Consider the following 24,182-nt stretch of genomic DNA (forward strand, 5'->3'; position numbering starts at 1 on the left):
TTTTCCATGTTAACAGTAAGGTAGCAGCAGGGCCTGGAAGGTAGAAGGAAACTAGAAGGCTAGTTTCTGTGACTCTCAGATTGCTTTATAATACTGGAGTTGGCAAACTGTGGCCTTGGAGCCAAGAATGTCCCACCATGTGTTCCTGTAAATAAGGTTTTATTAGACAACAGTCACTCTCATTTTTTATGTGTTGTCTATGGCTCCTTTTCATGCTATAAAAATATACAGTTGACTCTCTATGTCTTCAGGTTTTGCATTTATGGATTCAACCAACCATGGATCAAACATATTTGAGAAAAAATAGAATATGTATAAATATAAATATATTTTTAATATAATTTAAAATAAAAATAAAAAAATACAGTATAACAACTATTTGCATAGTATTTACATTGTATTAGGTATTATAAGTAATCTAGAGATTATTTAAAATATACCAGAGGATGTTCCTAAATCATATGCAGTTACCACACCATTTTATATAAGAGACTTGAGCATCTGTGGATTTTGGTATTTGCAGGGGGTGCTGTCCTGGAACCAATCTTCTGAAATTGAGTAGTTGAAACACAGACTGTCTGGTTCACAAAGCCTAAAACACTTACTGTTTGGCCATTTACAGAGAAGGCATGCCAACCCCGTTTATAGTTTGGTAGTGTCTGATGTTTGTTAAATATATAGATTGTTTGCAATGGAAAGTATGAGTAAAGGCATAGAATTTTTCAAACTGATTTTGCCCCAAAATATTAATACTTGGGTCAAATTTGATTTCACAGATTTATAGGGATTTGTTTGTTTTGAGACAGGGTCTTGCTCTGTCGCCCAGGCTGGAGTACAGTGGGGTGATCACAGCTCACTACAGCCTCGACTTCCTGGGTTTATGCGATCCTCCCACCTCAGCCTGCTGAGTAGATGAGACTACCTGTGTGCACCACCACGCCTGGCTAATATTTTAATTATTTTTATTTTTATTTTTGTAGAGATGGATTCTGTCTGTGTTGCCCAGGCTGGTCTCTAACTCCTGGCTTTGAGTGCTTCTCCCACCTTAGCCTCTCAGAGTGTTGGAATTACAGGCATGAGCCACTATTCCCAGCCAAATTTATAGTTTGATTATAGTTTCCAGTAACTTGTTTCTGTATTTAAGATATTTTAATTAAAAATATGGTTATACATTAGTATTAGTGTATACTTAAAAACCTGTACAGACTAGATTTATTTCTGGAGAAATAGAAATTTTAAATTGACAAAATAAGAAATGAAAAATTTGTAAAGACTAATAACTTTTGTTAGCACCAAATCCTAGCCACTAGACCACCAGGGAAGCGCCAAGACTGATAACTTTTGAATTTGGAATATTAATTAAAAACCCAGTCTCATTCTCAAGAGGCTGAAGACCCAGATGATTTTACAGATGAATTTGCCAGCCTTCCCCTTCCTCTCATACATTCCTAAATGAATGGTATATGTTTCTAAAAAATAAGGCCACTTTTTACTCCTAGTCCATATTTTTACTCCAAGTAGAATAGGGATTAGGATGGAATTTTATTGAATTAGGTGGCTAGTTTTAGGACTTCAGAAGTTTCTGAAGTGATTATTTTTAAAACTTGCATTAAAACTAACAATTTTAAAGTGGTTATTCACATTTTCATTTTTGTCTTCGTGCAAGTTGAATTTAATAAAGATTATTGGAATTTACTTGAAATTTCTATTTAATTTAAAAACATTTCCTTGCAGAGACGGTAAGGGCAAGAAAATAGAGAAACTTGAAAAATAATTTATCTAGTTTGAGTTTTGTACACTTGACACATCAAGCGTTTTAACTATTTCTCTTGTTTTATTTAGTGTTAACAGCCAACCACAAGTCAGGCACATGTGCATCATGTTAGTAATGACAGTAGAACTCATGTTTAATTGAAACTCAGGCTGGACGGGCGCGGTGGATCACCTGAGGTCAGGAGTTCGAGACTAGCCTGGCCAACATGGCGAAACCACACCTCTACTAAAAATAAAAAAATTGGCCAGGCTGGCAGGTGCCTGTAACCCCAGCTACTTGGGAGGCTGAGGCAAGAGACAGACTTGAAGCCAGGAGACAGAGGTTGCAGTGAGCCGAGATCGTGCCACTGCACTCCAGCCTGGGTGACAGAGTGAGACTCCATCTCAAAAAAAAATTTTTAAAAGAAACTCTTAGGCTGTAAACATGAAAATAATTTCTATTAAGTTATTGTTTTGGTGGATTCTCTATCTAGTGGAGAAAAGTGCCACATGATACATGCGTACTTTTGAGGCCATTCATCAGCCCGTAAAATATTTATTAATCATTTTGGCCTGTGACTGTATTACTCATTAGGGGATGTGGTGATAAAGAAATATTGTCTGTCCTCACCAGTTCTCATATTAAAGAGATAGGAGTGAACAGTTAATTATAACACTGTATAATGAATGTGTTGATAGGGAGAATTCAGAGTGTAACAGAAGATGTGTTTATTTGGAACAGGATGGAGTCATCTAGAAAGACTTCTCAGAGAAAGTGGTGTCTATCTGATTCCTGAAAGATAAGTATGAGGTGGAAAAAGTCATGTCCCCAGATAGGAGTAGTGGTAAGAGATTAGGCTGGAGAGGTAAATGGCAGCCAAACCTGAAAGTCTCCATGTTCACTTGTTAACACATTTAGACTTCAACCTAGGGACACCAGGGAGCTATTTTTTTAAATGCAGGATATGGATATGTGACTATTTTATAATGGTCATTATGGGGTCCGATATAGAATGAATTGGGAAGGGACAAGATTAGAAGTAGGGAAGTAGTTTAAGAATAGGATTTAGTGATCCAAGTAAGAAGTGATGGCCTCCAGTAGGGTAGAAACTTTCAAACTGCTGAGAACAGACAAACTTGAGTGATATTTAGAAGGTGAGAATTAATAGTTGAATTCTATTAAAAGTGCTTACTACGGTAAGCATTTGGATATATTATTGGCATTTAATCCTCATCTTTAAGGTGGGGTTTGTTAGTCTCTCCATTTTATAGACAAGAACGTCAGGGCCCAGAGAGGTCAGGTATATTGTTTAAGGTCACATGAGACAGCCAGAATTCTAACCTAGGCATTCTAACCTCAGAGTCTGAGGTTTTTAAACTCTGTGCTAGCTGATGGTTGATGAGATTTAAGAAAAATAGAGATGAAAGTTAAGGATGATGCCAATTTTAACTTTTAAAATATGATTTAAGGCCAGCCGTGGTGGCTCACGTCTGTAATCCCAGCATTTTGGGAGGCTGAGGCGGGTGGATTGCTTGAGCCCAGGAATTTGAGACCAGCCTGGGCAACATGGCAAAAACCCCTCTCTACTAAAAACACAAAAATAAGCCAGGCATGGTGCTGCGTGCCTATAACCCAAGCTATCAGGAGGCTGAGGCACGAGAACAGCTTGAACCTGGGAGGTGGAGGTTGCAGTGAGCTGAGATTGCACCACTGCACTCCAGCCGGGGGCGGTAGAGTGAGACTCGTTCTCTAAATAAATAAATAAACAAACAATGAAAACATAAAATAAAAAATGAAATAGGATTTTAAAAGTTTATCTACCTACCTCAACACCATATATAAAAGTAACTCAGAATGCGTCAAGGACCCTAAGTGTAAGAGCTAAACCTGAAAGCTCTTAGAAGAATATATAGTCATAACATTTGTGACATTGCATTGGGCAATGGCTTCTTAGAAATGACACCAAAAGCACAAGCAAGAAAAGAAGTAGATAAATTGTACTTCATCAAAATTAAAAATTTGTGATTCTAAGGACATCATCAAGAATGTGAAAAGATAACCCACAGAATAGGATAACCCACAAATCATGTATCTGATAAGGCATTTGTATCTAAACTATGTAAAGAACTCTTGCAACTCAATAATTTAACAAAAACATTTAAAAATGGACACAGGATCTGAACAGAGAGTTCTCCAAGGAAGATGTACAAATAGCCAATAAGCACGTGAAAAAGATGCTCAGTAGAATTTGTCAATAGGGAAATGCAATTCAGAACTCCAGTGAAATACCACTTCATATGCATTAGAATGCTGTAATTTAAAAGACAGATAGGCTGGGCGCGGTGGCTCAAGCCTGTAATCCCTGCACTTTGGGAGGCCGAGACGGGCGGATCATGAGGTCAGGAGATCGAGACCATCCTGGCTAACATGGTGAAACCCCGTCTCTACTAAAAAATACAAAAAACTAGCCGGGCGCGGTGGCGGGCGCCTGTAGTCCCGGCTACTTGGGAGGCTGAGGCAGGAGAATCGCTTGAACCCGGGAGGCGGAGCTTGCAGTGAGCTGAGATCTGGCCACTGCACTCCGGCCTGGGCGACAGAGCGAGACTCCATCTCAAAAAAAAAAAAAGAAAAAAAAAAAGACAGATAAGTGTTAGGGAAGGATGTGGAGAAACTGGAACTTTCATATATACATATAAACTTTTATTTATTTTTAATTAATTAATTTGTTTTTGGATGGAGTCTCGCACTGTCACCTGTACTGGAGTGCAGTGGCGCGATCTCAGCCCACTGTAACCTCTGCCCCCTGGGGTCAAGCGATTCTCCTGCCTTAGCCTCTTGAGTAGCTGGGATTACAGGCACCCACCACCATGGTGCCTGGCTAATTTTTTGAATTTTTAATAAAGATGGGGTTTTACTGTGTTGGCCAGGCTGGTCTCGTACTCCTGACCTCGTGATCCTACCCCCTCGGCTCCCAAAGTGCTGGGATTACAGGCATGAGCCATTGCACCGGCCTATTTTTTTTTTTTGGGGGGAGACAGAAGTTTCACTCTTTTTGCCCAGGCTGGAGTGCAATGGCATGATCTTCGCTCATTGCAACCCCTGGCTACCAGGTTCAAGTGATTGTCCTGCCTCAGCCTCCTGAGTAGCTGGGATTACAGGCGTATGCTACCACTCCTGGCTAATTTTGTATTTTTAGTAGAGACGGGGTTTTACCATGTTGGCTGGGTTGGCCTCGAACTCCTGACCTCAGGTGATCCGCCTGCCTCTGCCTCCCAAAGTACTGGGATTACAGGCGTGAGCCACCGCGCCTGGCCTATTTTTTATTTTATTTTATTTTTTTGTATTTATAGTAGAGATGGGGTTTCACCTTGTTGGCCAGGCTGGTCTCAAACTCCTGGCCTCAGGTGAGCCACCTGCCTCAGCTTCCCAAGTGCTGGGATTACAGGCCTGAGCCACTGCGCCTGGCTGTAACTTTGATACATTAATGGTAGGAATGTAAAATGGTACAGTTGCTTTGGAGAATAGTGTGGCAGTTCCTCAAAAGACTAAACGTGGAATTGCCAAATGGCCCAGCACTTCCTCTCCTAGGTATATACCCAAGAGAATTGAAAACATATGTCCACATAAAAACTTGTACATGTATGTTAATGGGAGCATTATTCATAATTGCCAAAATGTAGGAAAAACTCAGTCTATCAGCTGATAAAAGGGTAAATAAAATGTGGTATATCCATATGGTGGAATTTTATTTGATCATAAAAAAGAATGGAGTACCAATACATGCGACAACATGGGTGAACCTTGAAAACATTACACTGGCCAGGCATGGTGGCTCATGCCCATAATCCCAGCACTTTGGGAAGCCAAGTTGGGCAGATCACTTGAGGTCAGGAGTTTGAAACCACCCTGGCCAACATGGTGAAACCCCATCTCTACTAAAAATACCAAAAAATTAGCTGGGCGTGGTGGCACGTGCCTGTAGTCTCAGCTACTCGGGAGGCTGTCCCAGGAGAATCACCTGAACCTGGGTGGCAGAGGTTGTAGTGAGCTGAGATCACGCCTCTGCACTGTAGCCTGGGTGACAGAGCAAGACTCCATCTCAATAAATTAAAAAAACAAACAAAAAAAACATGCTAGTAAAAAACAAAAAGACACAAAAGAGCACATAACATATGATTCCATTCTTAGGAAATACCCAAAACAGGCAAACCCATAGAGATAGAGAATAGACTGGTGGTGGGCTGGGAAAGTTGGGGAGAAATGATGAGCGACTGCTAATGAGGGGCCGCTTTTGGTATGATTTGAAAATAGATTGCAGTGATGGTCACACAACTCTGTTCAATACCATTAAAAAAACAAAGTTAGCTGGGTGTGGTGGTACCCATTGTAGTCCCAGCTACTAGGGAGGCTGAGGTGGGGATATTACTTGAGCCCAGGAGTTCAAGACCAGCCTAGGCAACATAATGAGACCCCGTCTCTTAAAAACAGCAACAACAAAAACCCCATAGTTGTACAACTTAAATGGGTGAATTGTATGGTATTATATATTGTATTTTAGTAAAGCTGTTAAAGAAATGTCAACAACATGAAAAACATAAATATATAAAATACAAATACAGTTGTCTGGAAATAAATTATTACTTATTAAATTAAATAAGTAAATTAAATTAGATGCTTAAAAAGAACCAAAAAAGTAAACAGGGAGGTTATTTAACTGTACTCTCAGGTCAGACTGTTTGACTTGAAGTCTGAGTCCTGCTGCTTGCTCGAGGTGTGAGGTGCTCATTTTCTCTGCATAGTAATGTTATCTGTTTGTTGTGTTGTCCAGAGGCTTAAATGGGATAAAATGTTATAAAACTCTTCATGCGATCTAAGCACAGTAATTTCTCAATGTCTTAGGCCATTTGAGGTAGCACCTGAATGTAAAAGATGTCAACAATTTCTTGTTAAACTTTTTAAAGCTTTTATTATTACAAAAGTACTCATGAGCTCATTATAGAAATTTTAGAAACTAAGAAAAGTCGAATAGAAAAATTATCTCCAAAGAATTTTTTTTAATGAAATAGGAAAAATTCCAAAGACTCACCTTCTAAAAGAGAGCTGTATTCCTGTATCTCTCTCCCCTTTTCCTGACATTTTTTATTTTAAGTGTTTTTTCTTCGCATTCCTCATTGAGAGCATATCATATATTAGATTACACTGCCTTTTTGTATTTAACATGGAACATTGTTTGTGAGTATTACAAATGCTTCATTTTTGCTGTCTTAGGTTCTGTAGAACATTTTCCTAGTTATGGTTATTTAGTTGGGTCCATTTTGTGTGTATGTGCACTTAAAGCTTTTTCAATATTTCTTTTCTCAGGATAAGTTTTTATATTATTCTATTAGGAAGCGTGAGTGTTTGGGGGATTCTTTGTTTTTCTGAGACTTTTTACAAGTTACTACAGTATTTTGTTTGGATTTCACGATATGCAGAAGATGATTTTTACTGGGAAATTAATCTCTTAACAATGGAGGGACAATATTGCTCTTAGGATAGTGGTATAGTGTACAGCTACTAGTTAACAAAAGATCATTTTTCTTGGGCTTACAGTTAGAAAAGAATTCTTACATACTTTTCTGCATGTTTTTTTCCCCCTGGAAATTCAGGGGAGATTATTCATGAGGAAAAATGAATACTGCCAGGTTTCTTAAAGGATAGCGTCTTTCACATTTCAAAGGTTTCCCCAAATGACAAAACCCTCAGATGCCTAAATGAAATTGTCTCATTAGAAAATATAGCCAACACGTTTCAGAATTATTTGATTGAGTGTTAAGAGTCTGATGTTAGTAACAAGAATGGGAGATGTCAGCATCTTCACAGTCACATAAACTAACTTTGAGGTGAGAATTTTAAAAGTGTGTGGGTGTTTTCTGGCTGTTGCTATAGCATCAAGCAAGAAAGCCCTCCCATAGTATTTTCTTGTTTCTTCATCTGGGCTGAAGACACGTACTAGCCTAGGAGGGTTTGAGAGCCAAGAGACAGTGAGGTAGAAAAAGAGAGAAACTTAACTTTTCTCTGAGGAATGGAAGGTGCATTGTGATTTGAAAATGAAAATTACTGCCCTACACTAAAATCTTGGGATGTCAGTCCAAAACAGTGCAGGAGTTTATTTTAATTTTTAAAATTTTTTTGCCATTTCAAAATTGAGAGAATAGATACTCCTGCTATGACCTTTATTACAAAATATAACTGCAGCTTGGAAGAGCTGTAAAGGTAGATACCAAATGAGAGGACAGTGATTGCTGGAGGACAGAAATGAAGTAACAGTGACAGGACATTAAGAATCAAGGCCACATGGTGGTCTCAAATCAAAAGCCCTTAAGATAGGAAAGCTTTTTTTCAGGTGCTTACTAATTTTTTTTTACCCTTCTAAACAACATTTTTCGGCTGGGCGCAGTGCAGTGGCTTACGCCTATAATCCCAGCACTTTGGGAGGTTGAGGCAGATGGATCACTTGAGCCCAGGAGTTTGAGACCAGCCTGGGCAACATGGTGAAACCCTGTCTCATCAAAATATACAAAAAATTAGCCGGGTGTGGTGGCATGCACCTGTAGTCCCAGCTACACTGGAGGCTGAGGTGGGAGAATCACTTGAGCCAGGGAAATCAAGGCTTCAGTGAGCCATGATTGCCCCTACTGCACTCCAGCCTGGACGACCGAGGGAGACCCTGCTTCAGTCCCTGAATCAGCAATCAGCCAGTCATCAGTTTTCACCTTCCTTTGGTTGTATTAGGGTTTCTGGCTTATTTTTCTCTCATGAAACTCTGTTGAACTGCTGTATAGACCTTTCTCCATCCTACTTGCCTGTCAAAGCACATTTTCATTAAAAAAAAAAAAAACAAAAAAAACAACAAAAAAAACCGCTATATCTCTCTCCCCTACTCAGCTACTGCTTATCACCAGTGTACCACAGATGAGCCAATGCTAAGCTGCTGATGGGGCTTGTGGGAAGTGAGGGGAGTTGTTGGCTTTTAGCATTAAAACGAAAAGAGTCAAAAACAGGAACTCTAGAAGACAGGAAGCTGACTGGGCTAGTTAATCAGCTGACTTCATCTATAACAGGTACACCTAAATTTTAAGATATACCTAAATAATATGTGGACTGAATTAAAAAAAAATTCTTCCCACATTTTATTATTTACTTCAGCATATAACTGTCTCTAGGAAAGGACCTGAAGAGACAGTATTAGGCAGGTAAAGATATGACCCTGTCAGCTTTTTCCTCTATTTTTTTCAATTATCGTATAATAAAATGGACGTTTGATTGTACAATATCATGAATTTTAACATGTATGTAGATTATGCCACCACCAGCATAGTCAAGAAAAAACATTGCCTCGTTCTCTTCCTTTGTACATCCTTCCCCCATCCCTAATCTCTTGTAAGTGCTGCTCTGTTCTCCATCACTCTAGCCCTGTCTTTTTGAGAATGTCATATGAATTGAATCATACAGTATGCAATTGTTTGAGACTATCTTCTTTCACTCAACGATGGTGCCTTTGCATTTCCTCTAAGTAGCTGTGTATATCAATAGTTTAATTTTTATTTTATTTTATTTTTTTTGAGACAGAGTCCCGCTCTATAGTCTAGACTGGAGTGCAGTGGTGTGGTCTCGGCTCACAGCAGCCTCTATCTCCTGGGTTCTAGCAATTTTCCCTCCTCAGCCTCCTGAGTAGCTGGTAACAGGCACACACCACGATGGCCAGCTAATTTTTGTATTTTTCGTAGAGACGAGGATTCACTATGTTGGCCAGGCTGGTCTTGAACTCCTGACCTCAGGTGATCTGCCCATCTCGATCTCCCAAAGTGCTGGGATTATAGGCATGAACCACCATGCCCAGCCAGTTTATTCCTTTTAGTTGCTAAATAGTATTCCATTACATGGATTTCCCACAATGTAGCTATTGATATTAAATTCTTGTTGAAGGACATCTCATCTTGATTTTAATTTTCATTACCCTAACGAACATCTTTTCATATGGTTATTTGCCATCTGTGTATTCTGTTTGGTGAAGTGTCTATTCATGCCCATTTTAAAATTTGGTTGTTTGTTGTTACTGAGTTTTGAGAACTTATTAGACATTCTGGATAAAAGTCCTTTGTTGGGTAAGTTACAAATACTTTTTCCCAGTCTCAACTTGTCTTTTGTTCTCTTACTGTCTTTCACAGAGCAAACATACAAAAATTTTTTGGCAGTATATTATAATTATTTTCTTTTATGGGGATGACTTTTGGTGTCATACCTAAGGTAGTCTTTAAAGAAACAACTTTCAGAATTGAATCAGAACAACTTACTTATAATTATCACAGTAGATCACAAGACTTCATTTTTCTCTCAACTCAAGTTTGTGGAAGTGAGGACATCTTTAGGGAAATGGAGAATTTGTATTTAAAAAAAAAAAGGCACCAATTCAGACCATCTTAAATAAATATATTTCTGAATTATCTAAGATTAGTGAAGTACTCATTTTAGAAACTTTCTGATTATCAAAGGATAGGAAACTACTTTTAGGAGAATTGAAAATTTCAAAAGATAAGAATTAAGAATCACATACTCTCACTGTATAGGGATAACTTTTCAATATTTGGGGGCATTTTAAACTTGGTAGGATGTAAGTTTAGTCCTGATTCTGTGACCCTAGGTTATTAGCTTCTCAGAGTCTCACTTTTACAATGTAAAATGGGGGTAGTAACTACCTATTTTTATAGAGAGAGCTTTTGTAAAAGTAAATAAAATAATGTATATAAAATGCTTAGAACAATGCCTAGCACATATTAAGTGCTTAATAAGTGCTACCTATTTTATAAAACAAAATGGAGCTTCAATCTTTTTATAAAACCTTATGTTGGCCAGGTGTGGTGGCTCACACCTGTAATTCCAGCACTTTGGGAAGCTGAGGTGGGTGGATCACTTGAAGTCAGGAGTTCGAGACCAGCCTGGCCAATATGGTAAAAACCCTGTCTGTATTAAAAATACAAAAATTATCCGGGCATGTTGGCACATACCTGTAATCCCAGCTACTCAGGAAACTGAGGCAGGAGAATTGCTTGAACCTAGGAGGTAGAGGTTGCAGTGAGCCGAGATCATGCCACTGTGCGCTAGCCTGGCTGACAGAGTGAGACTCTGTCTCAAAACAACAACAACAAAAATCCCCATATGTTCTGTTGTTTTCTTTGCCCCTAACTTTGAATGTTAAATTTTGTTAACATTGTTGAGATTGTCCAAAGCATCATTTTTAATGGTCCTGTGGTGTATCATATTATGGATATTCTATGCTTTTCTGTGCCCACTTTCTTCCTTTCCTTTTCCTTTTCCCTTCCCTTCCCTCCCCTCCTCTCCCCCTCCCCTCCCCACCCCTCCCCCTCCCCCCTCCCTTTCTGTCTTTCTGTCTGTCTGTCTTCCTGCCCTCCCCTCCCCTCCATCCCTCGGTCCCTCCCTTCCTTCCTAGGGTCTCACTCTGTCACCCAGGCTAGAATGGAGTGACCATGGCTCACTGCAGCCTCAACCTCCTGGGTGCAAGTGATCCTCCCACCTCAGCCTCCCAAGAAGCTGGGACTACAGGTGTGTGCCAGCATGCTCGGCTGATATTTAAAATTTTTTATAGAGACTGGATCTCCCTATGTTGCCCAGCCTGGTCTCGAAGTCTGGCCTTTAAGCAATCCTCCCTCGGACTCAGCCTCCCCAAGTCCTGGAATTACAGGTGTGAACCACTGTGTCTGGCCTGTCTATTGTTAATCATTGTAATTTTTCCATTTTTCATTAATATATACCATTGAGATGAACAGTGAATAATTTGTCATCCCCAAATGGTTTTTCAGATTAAAAGACAACAAATTTAAAATCAAATATTTAGGTTGGGCATGGTGACTCACACCTGTAATCTCAGCACTTTGGGAGGCCAAGGTGGGCAGATCACTTGAGGTCAGGAGTTTGAGACCAGCCTGGCCAACATGGTGAAACCCCGTCTCTACTAAAAATACAAAATATTAGCTGGGCGCGGTGGCGGGCGCCTGTGGTCTCGGCTACTCAGGAGGCTGAGGCAGGAGAATGGCGTGAACCCGGGAGGCGGAGCTTGCAGTGAGCCGAGATTGCACCACTGTACTCCAGCCTGGGCGGCAGAGCGAGACTCCGTTTCAAAAAAAAAAAAAAAAAATCCCAGAATTATCAGAGCGTGGTGGCAGATGGCCTTTAATCCCAGCTACTCGGGAGGGTGAGACATGAGAATCACTTGAACCTGTGAGGCGGAGGTTGCAGTGAGCCAAGATCACACTACAGCACTTCAGGCTGGGGAACAGAATGAGACTCTGCTTTAAAAAAAAAAAAAAAAAAAAATTAGGTATTTAATTTTTATCATGACTAACACTTTAGTAATAAAAGATCTAATATATAGTTATTGAATTCTAGAATATAGTTGGTGCTTTGCATTATTACTTTATATAGTGTATTTGTGCTTATTTTATAGTTTATGGAACAAGATTTAGTATATTAAGCCATTTTTGCATCTTAACTAGCTGCTGCCTAATTATTACAGGAAAGAAGTATGGAAGTTCAGGTATTATAATTGGTTTTGGTACATATTCTCTAACCTTTAGATCGTCTGTAGCTATTGAGCCATATATGACATTCTTTTACCTTGCAGTGAATGTCATAGCTTGTTCATATTGGGGAAGTTGTACGTGGAAGTCATATTGCTTGCAGCTAGATAATTTAATGGCTATGGAGGTCATTTGATTGTACCTGCTTTAAAATTTTTCTAGCTACAAAAGAATCATATGATTACATTGATGGAAAAAAAAAAAAAAGCCCCTGGGAAATGTCCATTTATGTTAGAAATACTCAAGAACATTAAAATAAGGAAAACTTTCTTTTTTTTTTTTTTTTTTTTTTTTTGAGACGGAGTCTCACTGTGTCTCCCAGGCTGGAGTGCAGTGGCGCGATCTCGGCTCACTGCAAGCTCCGCCCCCCGGGTTCACGCCATTCTCCCGCCTCAGCCTCCCAAGTAGCTGGGACTACAGGCGCCCGCTACCGCGCCCGGCTAGTTTTTTGTATTTTTAGTAGAGACGGGGTTTCACCATGTTAGCCAGGATAGTCTCGATCTCCTGACCTTGTGATCCACCCGCCTCGGCCTCCCAAAGTGCTGGGATTACAGGCTTGAGCCACCGCGCCCGGCAGGAAAACTTTCTTAATATGATCACACACATACACACACCTCTCTTTACCTTAAGATTCCATGCTATTAATGAGAGTGGGGAAATATGAGAGACACTTCCATTAAGATCAGGAACAAGGCAAGGATTTTTACCATCCCTCCTTCTGTTTACGTTGTACAAGTGGTATTAACTAATACAGTTAGAAAAGAGAAGTCAGGCCATTAGAACTGGTGATGAAGGCCGGGCGCAGTGGCTCACGCCTTCATCCCAGCACTTTGGGAGGCCAAGGCAGGCAGATCGCGAGGTCAGGAGATCAAGACAATCCTGGTCAACATGGTGAAACCCCGTCTCTACTAAAATACAAAGAATTAGCCGGGCGTGGTGGTGCGTGTCTGTAGTCCCAGCTACTCAGGAGGCTGAGGCAGGGAAATCATTGAACCTGGGAGGTGGAGGTTGCAGTGAGCCAGATCATGCCACTGCACTCCAGCCTGGTGACAGAGCAAGACTCTGTCTCAAAAAAAAAAAAAAAAAAGAATTGGTGATGAAGAAATAAAACTCCCTTTCAGATAATATGATAGTATATCTAGTATATCTGGAAAACCTCCAAGAATCAATAAAATCAATGAAAAATTTTTGTATGGTTGCAGTCCATAGCATTAACAAGCTAAAATCAATACCATTTATATATACAAACATCAACCAGCTCTACTGTAAAAATCCCAATTTATAGTAGCAGCAGAAACAACTAAATACTTAAGAATGAAATTAATAAGTACTACACAATCTACATGGGGAAAATTAAAAACACTTCTGAAAGATACAAAGTAGACCTGTACAAATGTAAAATGTGTTATTCTTGGATAGGATGAGTTAATATAATACTTTCTAATTTAATTCATAAATTTAACACCATCCCAATAAAAATATTAGTAAGCTTTTTGACAGCATTAGAAAAGTTGCTACTAAAAAAAACTTGCTACCTAAAGCTCATAGGGAAAAGTAAATATGTGAGTATAACCAGGAAAGCTGTGAAAAGGAAAAACTGAGGGCAGCTAGCCTTACTAGATATCAAAACATACTATAAAGCCTTTACAAGTGAAGCAATGTGCTACTGGTACATGAATTGACAAATTGTTCAGAGGAATAGACTAGAAAGCCCAAAAATTGACTCAGGTACATACAGAAATTTACTGTATGGTAAAGGCATCTCAAATCACTGGTCAGAGATGAACTTTTGAATTACTAGCACTGGGACAAGTCGTAGCCATTTATAAAAAGAATTAGGCCACACCATATACAAAAACAACCTCTCAATGGATTAAGGATCTAAATGTAAACAACAAAACCATATATTAGAAGACATTACTGAATTCTTCTGTAATCTCAGCAAAAAATAAAAAAGATTTCTATGACTCAAAATTCATAATCAGCAAAAGGTTGATAAGTTTAATTATATCAACATTTTTGTATGGCAGAAAACATTATAAACCAAGTGTAAAAACTGAAAAAAACAAAATATTCACAACATACACCACAGACACAAAGGGCTAATAACCCTAATATAAAGAACTCTCAAAAACTGAGACAGTTGCTGCTACCAGTGCATGCATGCACCCTCCAGTGGCATAAGGATGGCCGTTGCCTGCCACCAGCCCCCACAAGCACCTCTTGAGAATCTGAGGATTGGCCCATGCAGCCTGCTGCTGCCACTCAATCACACAAACCAGCCGGGGGCCTGGAGACCGACCTACTCAGTCCACCACTGCTACTGCACTGCCAACACCACACACACTGCCCAGAGTCCTGAGGACACACCTGCCCAGCCTACCACTGGCACCTGAGCATGCCACATGGAAGCCCAAGGACCAGCTTACCCAGACCCACCAATACTGGTGCTTGTGTGTGCCACCCAGGGGTCTAAGGACCAGCACATCGGGCCCACTACCACCACTGCTGATGCCTGAGGAGTAGCCTGGCTAGTATTCCTGTACCCTGCAAAGCCTTACCACAGCCTTCACTGACAACTCCAGCCTAAGCTGCTGAGAAACTCAGAGACACCACTGTTACTGATTATGGCCAAAGACATCATACAGAGACTACACTACTGCACCCACCCAGAATCAAAGACAAAGCTACCCAAGCAATGCAACAGATAAATCTATAGGAAAAAGACTTTCCCTCTGAAAGCCAATTCAAAAAATTGGAGGAAGTGACTGTTATACTAAATGTACAGGTATTAATATAAGGATACAAGAAAAGTAGAAAAGCAGGGAACCATGACACCTCCAAAGGAGCCCAATAATTCTTCAGTAACAGATCCCAAAGAAAAGGAAATGGGTGAAATTCCTGAAAAACAGTTTAAAATAGTTATATCAAAGAAACTCAGTGACATACAAGAGAACACAGATAAATGATACAAAGAATCAGGAAAATGATTTCTTATTTGAATGAGTAGTTGAATAAAAGAGATAAAAGAGATAGATTAAAAAGAACCAAACAAATCATGGAGCTGAAGAAATCAAAGAATGAAATAAAAATTCAGTTGAGAACTTCAGCAATATACTAGATCAAGCAGAAGAAAGAATTTCTGAACTTGCAGACAGGTCTTGTGAAACAATCCAGTCAAACAAATAAGAATAAAAACGGATGACAAAGCCTATGTGACATACAGGAAGCAACAAGCAATCAAGTATTTGAGTTTCGAGAGGTCCGGAAGAAGAGATGGTCAAAGGCATTGAAAACCTATTGAGTGAAGTAAGAGCTGAAAACTTCCTCAGTCTTACAAGAGATATGGACATACAGATACAGCAAGCTCAAAGATCCCCAAATAGTTTTAACCCAAAAAGGTCTTCTCCAAGCCATATTATAGTCAACTGTCAAAAGTCAAAGACAGAATTCCAAAAACAAGAGAAAAGTGTCAAGTCACATGTAAGAGAATCCCCATCTGTCTTAGTTCATTTGTGTTTCTGTAAAAGAATACCCAAGGCTGGGTAATTTATAAAGGTAAGGGTTTTATTTGGCTTGTGGTTCTGTAGACTGTACTGAACCTCAGACTGCATCCACTCATGGCGGAAGGCGAAGGGGAGCCAGTGTGTGCAGAGATAACACGTCAAGTGAGGAAACAAGAGAGATAGAGGGGTGGTGCCAGACTCTTTTTAACCACCAGCTATTGTAGGAACTAATGGAGTGAATTTACTTCTTCCCTAGAGAAGGTATTAATCTGTTCATGAGAAACGTGCCTCCATGTCCCAGACACTTCCTGTTACGCCCCACCTTCAATATTGTACATCAGATTTCAACATGAGGTTTGGAGGAACAAATATCCCAATGATAGCACCGTCAGACTAATAGTAAGTTTTACAGCCAAAACTTTACAGGCCAGGAGAGAATGGGATGATATATTTTAAGTGCTGAAAGAAAAAAGACTGCTAGCCAAAAATATTTTACCCAGGAATAATGTCCTTCAAAAATGAAGGAGAGTTGGCTGGGTGCGGTGGCTCACACTTGTAATCCCAGCACTTTGGAAGGGCAAGGCGGGCGGATCACCTGAGATCAGGAGTTTGAGATCAGCCTGGCCAACATGGCAAAACCCCATCTCTACTAAAAATACAAAAAAAAAAAAAAAAAAAAAATTAGCTGGGCATGGTGGCAGGTGCCTGTAATCCCAGCTACTTGGGAGTCTGAGACAAGAGAATCACTTGAAACCAGGAGGCAGAGGTTGCAGTGAGGTGAGATTGCACCACTGCTGATGGAGCTGAGACTCCATCCTGAGTGATAGAGTGAGACTGTGTCTCAAAAAAAAAAAAAAAAAAAGAGAGGGCGGGTATGGTGGCTCACGCCTGTAATCCTAGCACTTTGGGAGGCTGAGGCAGGCAGATCACTTGTGGTCAGCAATTCAAGACCAGCCTGGCAAACATGATGAAACCCCATCTCTACTAAAAATACAAAAATTAACCAGGCATGGTGGTGCATTCCTGCAGTTCCAGCTACTCAGGTGGCTGAGGCATGAGAATCTCTTGAACCAAGGAGGCAGAGGTTGCAGTGAGTGGAGATTGTGCCATTGCACTCCATCTTGAGTGACAGTGAGACTCTGTGTCAAAAAAGAAAAAAAGACAAGCCTTTTCCAGACAGGCAAGAACTTAGGGAATTAATTACCACTAGGTCAGCCCTACAAGGAATATTTAAGCAAGTCCTACATCTGGAAATGAAAGGAGGGTATCTACCATTATGAAAACACACAGACATAAAATTCACTGGTTGAGCAGACATAAATCAGAAAGAGAAAGTCAAATATTATCACTACAAGAATCCCACCACATGTAAAGGTAAACAATAAAAGAGGAAGAAAGGAACAAAGAATATACAAAACAATCCAAAAACAATTTAAGTGACTGACAGGAGTAAGTTCTCACCTATCAATAACAACCTTGAATGTAAATGGCTTTAATTAGAAGATGTAGACTGGCTGAATGGGTAATAAAATAAGAACCATTAGTATGCTGCCTGCAAGAAACTCACTTCCCCTGTAAAAACACGTATTGATTGAAAGTGAAGGGATGGAAAAGGCTTATTCATGCAAATGGAAACCAAAATTATGCAGGATTAGCTGTATTTATATCACACAAAATAGACATCGAGTCAAAAAACAAAAAGACAAAGTTATTATATGTAATGATAAAGGGATCAATTCAGCAAGAGGATGTAACAATTGTAAATATATATGCACCCTACACCAGAGCACCTAGTATATAATGCAAACAGCGTTAGAGCTTAAAGAGAGAAATAGACCCCAATGCAATAATAGTTGGAGACTTCAAGACCTCACTTTCAGCATCAGATCATCTATATAGAAAGTCAAGAAAGAAACATTGCACTTAATCTGCACTGTAGATCAAATTGAACTAATAGACATTTACAGAATTTTTCTTCCATTAGCTACAGAATACACATACACATATCAGCACATGGAACGTTCTCCACGATAGACCATATGTTAGGCCACAAAACATATCGCAACAAATTTTTAAATATTGAAATTATCAAGATCTTCTCATACCACAGACTAGAACTAGAAATCAGTAACAAGAGGAAATTTGGAAACTGTACAGATACGTGGAAGTTAAACAACATGCTCCTGAATGACCATTGGGTCAATGAAGAAATTAAGGAAATAAAAAAAAATTTCTTGAAGCAAATGAAAATGGAATTACAATGTACCAAAACCTATGAGATAACAGTATATTGCTAAGAGGAAAGTATATACCAACAAATGCCTACATTAAAAAAAAGATTTCAGATAAACAATCTGAAGAGTGTACCTCAAGGAACTAGAAAAGCAAGAACAAACCAAACCTAAAATTATTAGAAGAAAGATTATTAAAGATAAGTATGAACAACTGTACACTAATAAACTGGGAAACCTAGAGGAAATGGGTAATTTCATTGACACATACAGCCTACAAAGATTGAACCAGGAAAAGGTAGCAAACCTGAACAAACCATGTTACTGGTTATGAGATTGAATCAGCAATACAAATTGTCCCAACAAAGAGGCAAAGGACTGAATGGTTTTACTGCTGAATTTTAACAGACATAAAATAGAACTAACACTAATTCTTCTCAAACTATTACAAACAATTATAGAGGAAGGAGTTTCTCCTAACTCATTTTATGAGGACAGCATTACCCTGTACCCAAACCAGACACTGGCACAACCATCACCCCTGGGGGTGGCGGGGGAAGTGCGGGGGGAAACCACTATGGGGCAGTATCCCTATTGAACATAGATGCAAAAATCCTGAGCAAAATACTGGCAAACCAAATCTAACAACACGTCAAAAAGGTAATATAACACGATTAAGTGGGATTTATTCCAGTGATGCAAAGATGGTTCAACATAGACAAATCAATAAATGTAATACATCACATTAACAGAATGAAGGACTTAAACCATATGATCATTTTAATAGACACAGAAAAACCATGTGATAAAATTCAGCCTGGTCAACATAGACAAATCAATAAATGTGATACATCACATCAACAGAATGAAGGACAAAACCCAACAATCATTTTAATAGATACAGAAAAACCATGTGATAAAATTCAGCATCCCTCCATGACAAAAACTCTCAACAAATTAGGCATAGAAGGAAAATACCTTGATGTAATAAAAGCAATAGGTGACAAACCCACAGCTAAATTGTACCGAATGGAGGAAAGCAGTAAGTCTTTCCTCTAAGAACTGAAACACGACAAGGATGTCCATTTTTACTAGTTACTCAGTGTAGTACTGGAGGTCCTAGCCAGAGCAGCCAGGCAAGAGAAAGAAAATACATCCAAACTGGAAGACAGGAAGTCAAATTTTTCTTTACAGATGACATGATCTTATATATAGAAAAACCTACCCATTCCAGTTTATCTGTACGTAAAGTAAGAACCAAAAGACTCTACAAAAAAATCACAAAACTGACAAATGAATTTAGTAAAGTTGCTGGATACAACATCAATATATAAAAATGAGTAGTGTTTCTATACACTAATAATGAACTAGCTAAAAAAGAAATCAAGAAAGCAATTCAGTTTACAATGGCTAAAAAAGAACAACAAAAAACCCCGAGAATAAATTTAATCAGGGAAATGAAAGATATCTACAACAAAAACTGCAAACACTAATGAAAGAAATTGAAGAGGACACAAATGGAAAGATGTCCTATGTTCATAAGAAGAATTCATGTTATTAAAATGACCATACTATCCAAAGCAATCTGTAGATTCATTGCAATTAAAATATTAATTGTTTATATTAAAATACCAATGGCATTCTTCACAGAAATAGAAGAAACAATCATAAGATTTGAATGGAACCACAAAAGACCCCAAATAGAGCAATACAAAGCAAAAAGAATGAAGCCAGAGGCGTCATACTATCTGACTTCAAAAATGTCACACAAAGCTATAGTAATCCAAACAACATGGATCCACAGAACAGAATAAATAACCCAGAAATAAATTCATGCATTTATAGCCAGCTCATTTTTGACAGAAGTTCTAAGAACATCCACTGGAGGAAAGAACATCTTCAATAAATAGTGCTGGGAAAACTGACTTATGCAGAAGGATGAAAGTGGACCATTATCTCTTACCACATATAAAAATCAACCTAAAATGGATTAAAGCCTTAAAGGTGAGAGCCGAAACTACAAAACTCCTGGAAGAAAACATAGGGGAAATGTTTCAGCTCATTGGTCTAGGCAAAGATTTTATGGCTAGGACTACAAAGGCCTAGGTAATGAAAAATATATACAAATGAGACTACGTTAAATTTAAAAGCTTCTCTACAGCAAAGGAAACAACAGAGTGAAGAGAAAGCCTGTTGAATGGAGGAAAATATTTGCAAAGTGTTCATCCAACAAGGAACTAACATTGAGAATCTTCAAGGAACTCAATAGCAAAAAAAAAAAAAAAAACAAAAAAAAAACAAGTAATGCCATTAAAAAGTGGGCAATCTGACTAGACATTTCTCAAAAGAAGACACAGATTAAATGTCTGACTAGACATTTCTCGAAAGAAGACGTAGATTAAATGGCCAACAGATATATATAAAAAATATTTACCTTCACTAGTCATCGGGGAAATGCAAATCAAATCCATAATGAGATATCACCTCACCCCTGTTAGAATGGCTGTTATCAAAAAGACAAAAAATAACATATCAAAGGGATACCCTGCACTCACATGTTTATCGTAGCCACTCTCAGTAGCCAGTGTATGGAATCAACCTAAGTGCCCATCAACAGTTGAATGAATAAAGAAAAATGTAGTGTGTTTGTGTATACATGTGTATACATAACTGATCAGTGTTTCATTGTGTACACACACACACACACACACACACAGTGTAGTACTGGAGATCCGAGATGGGCAACCTGAGTACCCACCAACAGTTGAATGAATAAAGAAAAATGTGTGTGTGTGTATACATGTGTATAAAGACTGATTAGTATCCCATTGTGTGTGTGTGTACAATGGAATACTAATCAGTCTTAAAATGAATAAAATTCTGTGATTTGCAGCAACATGAATTAGAACTGAAGGTCACGTTAAGTGAAATAAGCCAGGCGTAGAAAGATAAATATCACACTTTCACACTCGTAGGTAGAAGCTAAAAAAATTGATCTCATGGAGGTAGAGAGTAGAAGGATGGATACCAAAGGCTGGGAAGGGCCGGGGTCACGCGGGGTGGGAGGTCATGAATGAAAAGAGGTTGGTTAATGGATACCGATATGTAGTCAGATAGAAGGAATAAGTTCTAGTGTTCGATAGCACAGTAGAGTGACTGTGGTTAACAATAATTTATTGTATATATCATTAACTATGAGAGAAGATTTGAAATGTTCCCAGCACAAAGAAATGTTTAAGTTTATGGATATTCTGAATACCCTGATTTGATCATTATACATTATATGCATGTATCAAAATATCACACATACCACATAAATATGTACAATTATTATGTATCCAAAAAACTGAGGGACAGATGACTAAAAACCCAAGAAAAGGGTGAACGGACATTGTCAAGAAATATATAGAAATGAACCTTAAAGGTGGGGCACAGTGGCTCACATCTGTAATCCCAGCACTTTGGGAGGCCGAGGCGGGTGGATCATGAGGTCAGGAGATCGAGACCATCCTGGCTAACACGGTGAAACCCGTCTCTACTAAAAATACAAAAAATTATCTGGGGCCAGGCGCGGTGGCTCATGCCTGTAATCCCAGCACTTTGGGAGGCCGAGGCGGGCAGATCACAAGGTCAGGAGATCGAGACCATCCTGGCTAATACAGTGAAACCCCGTCTCTACTAAAAATACAAAAAATTAGCCAGGTGCTGTGGCGGGTGCCTGTAGTCCCAGCTACTCGGGAGGCTGAGGCAGGAGAATGGCGTGAACCTGGGAGGCGGGCTTGCAGTGAGCTGAGATCACACCACTGCACTCTAGCCTGGATGACAGAGCGAGACTCCGTCTCAAAAAAAAAAAACAGCTGGGCCTGGTGACACATGCCTGTAGTCCCAGCTACTTGGGAGGCTGAGGCAGGAGAATTGCTTGAACCCAGCAGGCAGAGGTTGCAGTGAGCTGAGATCGCGCCACTGCACTCCAGCCTGGGTGACAGAGGGAGACTCCTCCTCAAAAAAAAAAAAAGAAAAAAAGAAGTGACCTTTAAATATACTTTGAAAAAATCATGCTTTAAATAATGAGAATTAAAATACAATATCAGTGTATACAGTGTAAACAGTTTATATGTAAACACTATGAAGAGGTTTTTCAAGTCAGTAAGAAAAAAACAGATAATATTCCTTGCTACAAAATGGACAAATGACTGGCTATCATTTTAAAAATTTACTTTCATTTATGTTCTACAATATAGAAACTAAAGGAATGAGAGCACTTGTAGTTAATGAAACTTAGCAAAGGTTTAGAAAAAATAAATCCAGTTTAGAGAGTTTCATGAAACGTATATATTCATACAGTGCAGATAAAAATGTGAGGAGTAAAAATATTTTACTGTTCGGTTTGGCATTATGAATCAAAGCCCTGAAAAATCTTCCCTATCCTTTGTGTCCCCCCAGAAAAATAGCTCCCCCACCCCAGGAATTTATTCTAAGGAAGTGTTTATGTATGTGTGCAAATAATTGTCTAAGAGGATGTTCATGACAGTATGGTTCTGTAATAGTGAAAAATTGAGAACTATTTGTTTAATAGAGCATTGATTTCTTATGTAATGCACTCACAAAATGAAATACTCTGCACCTATAAAAATGATTTGGTTAAACGTTTTAAAGCATAGAGATAGGTTACAGGTCTGGCATGATGTTAAAAAAAAAAAACCACTGGGTTCAGAATGCTACGTACAATATGTTTCTGGTTAAAAGTGTTTATGTATATAGAAGAAAGAGGACTAGATAGAAGAGTTTTTATAAAATTATTAATAGTTGTTATCTCTGGTGATTGATATCTATTTCTTTCTTCACTGAATTTTTTTTTACTTTTGCAATAAAGAAAACAGTGCCAGTCCAGGCACAGTGACTCATGCTTGTAATCCCTGCACTTTGGGAGGTCAAGGCTGGGAGGATCACTTGAGGCCAGGAGTTCGAGATCAGCCTGGGCAACATAGTGAGCCTCTGCCTCTAATTATATTTTTAAAATTATTTAAATAAAAAAGAGTAAACAGTGAAGTTAAAAATAGTTTCTCAGGGCAAACTTTTTATGGACATATTCAAGTTCTCTGGATCACTATATCTCTGGCTTATGTTTAAGTATGTTCTTAAGTCTATTGAAAACTGTAGAAATAAGAAAAACTAGAGGTGAGTGTATTAGTCTCCTCAGGCTGCCGTAACAAAATATTATACATAGACTAGGTGACTTTACACAACAGAAATTTATCTTCCAGTTCTGGAGACTCTTAAGTCCAAGATCCAGGTGTCAGCAGAGTTGGTATGTAGTTGAGTGTTCTCCCCTTAGGTTGGAGACAGCTCCCTTCTTGCTGTGTGCTTATATGAACTTTTCTTTGTGTGCATGGAAATGGAAGGGGTCTCTCTGGTGTCCTGTTGGACCAGGGCTGCCCTTCCATATGACCTAATTTAAACTTTACTGCTGACTGGGCGCAGTGGCTCATGTTTGTAATCTCAGCACTTTGGGAGGCTGAAGCCGTCTGATTGCTTGAGCCCAGGAGTTTGAGACCAGCCTGGGCAACATGGTGAAACCCTGTCTCTACCAAAACAGTACAAAAATTAGCCAGGCATGGTGGCGTGTGCCTGTAATCCCAGCTACGCAGGAGGCCGAGGTAGGAGGATCACCTGAGGCCAGGAGGCAGAGGTTGTAGTGAGCCAAGCTCATGCCACTGCACTCCAGCCTGGGCAACAAGGTGAGACCCTGTCTCAAACAACAACAAAACAAACCTCAACTACTGCCTTAGGTGCCTCATGTCCGAATACAGCCACATGGGCAGTTAGGGCTCCAACATAGGATGTTGGGGGGGATGCACACATCCGTATACCAGCCTTGTTGAATAAGCATCTTGTATGTTTTGGGCTCTCTGCTTGGCAGTGGCACTAAAGAGATTAATAAGACATAGTTTCTCTCCTCAGGTTAATTGTACAAAAATAATCCAAAAGAAAAAAATACCAACTCTGTCCCTAGGTGTAGCTTGCTTCTGATATTTTGGGGAAATACTCTTTTTTC

At 39.2% G+C, this 24,182-nt stretch overlaps 1 protein-coding gene across 1 annotated transcript in view; it reads left to right on the plus strand.

The window, feature by feature from the left end:
* Positions 1–24,182, plus strand: part of FAM117B (family with sequence similarity 117 member B) — a 139,963-nt gene that overhangs the window by 94,449 nt on the left and 21,332 nt on the right. The gene's annotated exons all lie outside the window — the stretch shown is intronic.

The sequence above is a fragment of the Theropithecus gelada genome, chromosome 12 (assembly GCF_003255815.1).
Source record: "Theropithecus gelada isolate Dixy chromosome 12, Tgel_1.0, whole genome shotgun sequence".
Taxonomy (NCBI): Eukaryota; Metazoa; Chordata; class Mammalia; order Primates; family Cercopithecidae; genus Theropithecus; species Theropithecus gelada.